The 5,574-nt window shown below is 29.9% G+C and overlaps 1 pseudogene across 1 annotated transcript; it reads right to left on the bottom strand.

Annotated features, from left to right (window-relative positions):
* Nucleotides 1–1,407: 1,407 nt before the first annotated feature.
* On the bottom strand, nucleotides 1,408–2,689 carry LOC107002338 (annotated as a pseudogene). Its single transcript, XR_003574798.1, has 3 exons — nucleotides 2,218–2,689; nucleotides 1,957–2,110; nucleotides 1,408–1,880 (listed from the first exon to the last, which is right to left on the bottom strand). The product of XR_003574798.1 is annotated as an endochitinase 3-like (transcript).
* Between the last annotated feature and the right edge of the window lie 2,885 nt (nucleotides 2,690–5,574).

The raw sequence follows: 5,574 nt of genomic DNA on the forward strand, positions 1-5,574 counted from the left end.
TAATATATCTCCTAAAATTAATTATAAACTTAACCAAATCCTATTAAAATTGTGCTATAAATTTCAAAAGACATTTTCAATTATTTGTAGAAAAAACCTATCCAAACTAAACACAAATTCGTAAATTCCTATAATTAATTCAAAATTAAATTTTTTATAATGACCATCAATGTTGATCTCTTGTTTCTATAATTTTTAAGATTTGAAATTTTAGTTGAGAACATGATATTGTACATTTTTTAAAATTTTCTATTTCTCTTCTTGTCGTGTTTTTGAATAAAATTTGTGAAGTATACGCAAAAAGTAATTTAAAACAATTATTTAAATGAAAAATTCAAAAAAAAAAAAGGAAGAGAAAGAATGATACAGGAAGGACGAAGAAGAAGAAAAAAAAGGAGGAAGAGAAAAAATAGACAGGGAAAGAGGCAAAGGATTCTAAAATATTGTTGTTTAGTTAAAAAAATTATATTAACATAAATGATAAAAAAAAATTAATATTGCATATTTATGTGATTTATCCTTTTTTGTATTAGATAATTATATATATGTAATTATATGTATTAGTGATTGTATTTATATACCTACATAATTGTATATATTAGTATTTATTTGTATCAATGAATACAATAGTATTAGTATCAATTAATAAATTATGTATAATCATATCAATTTGTGTTTGTATGTATTGTTTATCGTCATCATTTGTATTTATGTTTATATGGACGAACATGTGTATTCCTATTTGTATCACTAAAGAGATATGTATAGTCGACACTACCATTTGTATTTGTATAATTGATATAATATATGTTTATATCAAAATAGTTAACATTTGTATTCGTATAAGCGAGAACGATTGGACAAAATGAAGTAACAATGAGACTGGGCAGATAATTGGTATTGTATAATTGATTGTTCTCATTTGTATTTATATAAACAACTGTTAATATTTGTATTTGTATTTGTTTTATGTTTATAAAAACGAGAGAGGGGCGAGGAGAGAGACAAAAGAGATGACTGAAAAAGAGGCGAGAAGCGAGCTAGATTCCTGACGCGAGAGAACAAGAGAGGAAATATGTAAATATATGGATAACGGTTAATCACAAATTATATTATATTAAGTAATTAATTAATATATATTTACTTATCTGCATAATTTTTCCTTTTAATTAATCCGATAATAAAAACGCACTCTTCTTTTTAAAGAAAAAGATCATTAAGCCAAACTTCCACTTCTGACCAACTTTTATTATTGTGCAAGAGTTTACACTTTCCAAAGATGCCTAAATAATTGATATATTTAGGTTGTAAGCATATACACATTTATTTGATTTCGAAGATTGAACTTTTGGTGGCAAGTGTCTTTGTTTATTATTACAAGCAATTATAGTTAGGTCCCATCAGACATTCAGACTATAATCACAATTTATTTATAGCTGAGACATTATAGGTTACAAGAGAATACAACAAAACAAGGGATGAAGTTGTTACATAGTATCGATTAAGAGTCCGTTTTCAAAGGACCGTTGGTTGTCACAATCGAAATTGTTACCAGGACTAGCTCCAAGAATTTCACAATATCTCCTGTAAAATCCAATTCGATCCTGAACCCTGTTATCATTCCCATGACCACATTCCAAGCCTCCATTGATGATATTGTGATAACACCGAATCCAGGGAGGCGATTAGCCGGTTGGTCAGCATTAGATGGTTGCCATCTTCCAATGATGACATCATGGCAAGAAGGCTTTGGTGATTGAGGGGTCATCCAGAACCAGATAGCCGATTTGAATGAAATGACTGGATCTGTGGCTACTAAATCAGGATTGTTTAAAAGGTCCGCTCCAATGGCTCTTCCACATGGCCCATAGTTGTAGTTGCTGTTTTTAAATGTAAAAATACACGTAATTAGACGCTACAAGTTCATCATAGAACAAATAGACTTATGTAACTTACTGTGAAATTTGAATTGGGCCTCGTCCGAAATATTTCCTTCCAGGAGCACAAGGCCATTTACTACTTGGTGTACAGTAATCGCCCGGGCTACCCTGTTATCTAAGGAAGCAGTAACCCCATGCATATGGTCCATCTGATGCCGTAGGCCATCCTCCTAACAAGGCTTAATTCAACAAATTTTACCAATTTCTAGATTCAAAATAAAATTATAATTGTTCGATCTAAATATTGAATTCACCAAATTTAAATTGATATATATACCAGTAGTTTCATGAGAGGTTTGGGCAAAGAAAGCAGCAATTTCCCTTTTACGGGCATTGATATCACCAGTTGTACCAAAGCCAGGAAAAGACCTAGCAACACTAATAAATGCATTGTAGCTATAGAAATTATTTTTTCCTTGACAAGCATAATCGTTGCGATGATTCAGCATCTGATCAAACATGGATTTTGAAATGACACCGCTAAGGTCCCCAGAAGGTCCGGGGCTGTCACGACACTGGCTTTGACAATTGCCGGGAGCACAATGGGCATCAGTGTAACCACACCACCCAAATTTGCTGCAACAGAGTCCCGCGGCACAAAGCGCACCTCCTGCCTGCACACCACATTGCTCTGCGGAGGCAGTCAGAAAAGGTGAAGAAAATAGTAAAGAAAAAATTATGAATTCAAAATGCCTCATTTTAGTGTTGTAGAAAAAGGTCATGATGGGGAACAAGTGGTAAAAGGAGAGGTATTTGACAAAAATGAACTGTTTAGGTGGCGGCTCTTATCTTCTTTAAGTTTATTTTATATATTTTCATTAGTTATTATCTCAATTCTCAGCTGATGATAATATTTTATTAGTACGTAATTTAAGAAACAGGCTCTGAAAAAAGAATAAAAAGCTCAAATTAGTATTAATTATAATTTTTTAAAAGAGATGTACCAATACAAAATGTTAAATAAATTAATATATAAGGATGATTTTCATTTATATGTCTTACTTTTTAAATATTCCTTTAGAAAAAAGATATCACTTTTTATTTGACAAATTTCTTAAACCCAATATCGTAAATGTTATTTTAAAGATGACACAATTTTTAAAAAAACATTTTGTTTTAAAATTATAAATTATTTTTTGAGATATTTTCTTAAATCTCATGTTGAACTAAATTAAGATGCATAAATTAAAATGTAGAGAATAATATTTTCAAAAGGGGTGGGGTTTTTTTTAGGGGGGGGGGTCTGGAATAATTTTTTATAAAATAAGAGGCGGCTCTTAACGCTGTTTTGAAACATTACTTAAATTTTAAGTATATATTTTAGACTTTTTTGTGTTTGTTTGGTTATCAGCTAACATCACTACTTTGACAAGCATAAAATTTGGACTTCTATTATTCAAATAAACTTTTACCTATTAAAAATTAAATTAGAGAAATACATGATTAAATATATTTCACTATTATATATACTATGGCAAGAGATGAAAAAGAGACGAGCAAAATTTGTTATGTATTTCAGATACATACAAGATATATATTGTATCTAGTGTGATTCACATATATTTGGTTTTGAAGTGTGTGACCGTCTAGACACGTGTACATAGTATGATTTGCATGCATATGGTGTTAAGTGTGTAATCGTCTCAACTATTAAAGGAAATATTAGTTACTCTCTCTGTCTCATTTTATGTGACACCATTTCCTTTTTGGTCAATCCCAAAAAGAATGTCACATGTTCTTATATGGTAAGTATTTAAAGGTATAATTTCTTTTTTACCGTTGTTGGTCCCACATAATTTTAAAAATAGTACTAATATACATTTATGAGGAGAGAGAAAAGTGAGTCAACTTTTGAAGGGCAATTTGATAAACATTTCAAAGTCTTCATTTATAACTTAAACTCCGTGCATGGTCAAATGTTCCCACATAAAATGGGACGGAGGGAGTAATTATATTCTCAACATCTGGATACTAGATATATATGAGAGTGGCAAGCGAGATGAGAGGGAGGTGAACAAGATTTGTTATGTATTCAGATACATGTGAATCCATTTGAATGCAATATATCTTGAACAAATTATACATAATTTCCCCCAGGTATCTAAAAGTATATCTAGATGTATTAAAATCTGGTAAGATTCGTAATATTGAAACTAGACAGTATCTAAAACTTCATTTGCTTGGACTTAAAAAATGTCTAAATTTGAATCGTTCAGACATTAGGTCATTAAATGCATTTTTTTTATCACTTAAAAATCTCTTAATGAGTCTAAAAGGATCTGAATGAACCAAATTTGAGGCGAAGTCTTAGGCCTTATTTTTGCACTTAATGAGAATCTGAATATAATCATTCATATTTAGTCCATTAAGTGCATTGAATTTTTAGGTCTGAATCTTAATCATATGGGTCTGAATGAGTAAGATCTATAACTAGCCTTAGGCCTCATTTGTTTCTATTAAGATTAAGAAGTCTGAATCTGAATATTAAGATATGCATGAAGATCTAGATGTGTAGATCTGAATAAACATCTGAATATTAAGATCTTGTCTCTTAATTTGAACACCGAATTATTGGGACTGTTTGTTTTGATATCTTAATGTACATATGAAATTAAACGATATATCTGTTGACACCCAATTTTGACTCTCCACAATATAACTTAATCATCGAGTTTCTTGAATTTCAAACGTTATAAAATAATTAGTTTTATGAAAATTTCAAAAAAATAAAAAATAAACATTGTTTGGAAATTATTTAAAATATTTTTGTCACATTTTTATAATTTGTTGTAATATATATGTTTTAAATAACTATGTATATATACAATTAGTATATTTTATGAATATTGAAAAATCATCTAAAAAAAATTTAGTTTTTGTTTAGTAGAGTATTTTATTAAATTAGTTTACTTTATGTTAACTTATATTCTCTAGTTATTAGCTTATAATTAAGTTAATTATTTCGTCAAGATAAAGACGCTCGTTAATCAATTAATATTAATATGTCTTATTTAATATTTAGCTAAATTTATTAATTAACTCAATTTGGCCTAACTCCATCTGGCTACAATCCAAATTCATTGGTTATTTGTTTAGTTATATTTTTCTGCCAATTTCCTAAAAGAAAACTTTCACATATAGCCACTTAAATATAATTAACTCTTTTCATAGCTATAGTTTGATAATTACAATTTGTAATTATATGTAATATGGAGAAGAGAGACCGAAGGAGACTGGGAGAGAGAGGGGGAAAAGAGTGGGAGAAAGGTGAATTGTATATGTATATTGATTATATAATTGTATATTACACATATGTATTTGTATATATGGCAACAGAAATTGGGAGAGGAAGGAGAGAGGCAAGCGAGACTGAGAGAGGGAGGAGAGAGATGAGCGAGATTGAGAGAGGGAGGAGAGAGGTGAGCGAGAGAGGACAGAGAGTAGAGAGAGGTGAATTATATATGTATATAATTATATATAACTGTATATTATAGATATACATTTGTATAAATGGAAAGCGAGATTGGAGAGGGATGAGAGAGGTGAGCGAGATCGAGAGATTTCCCTTTCCTAAACCCATAAAAAAAACCCAAAGTTTTAGGCCTTTTTCTTTAAAATTCAGCAGCTCAATTAA

This window comes from Solanum pennellii, chromosome 10, assembly GCF_001406875.1.
Source record: "Solanum pennellii chromosome 10, SPENNV200".
NCBI classification, from domain to species: Eukaryota; Viridiplantae; Streptophyta; class Magnoliopsida; order Solanales; family Solanaceae; genus Solanum; species Solanum pennellii.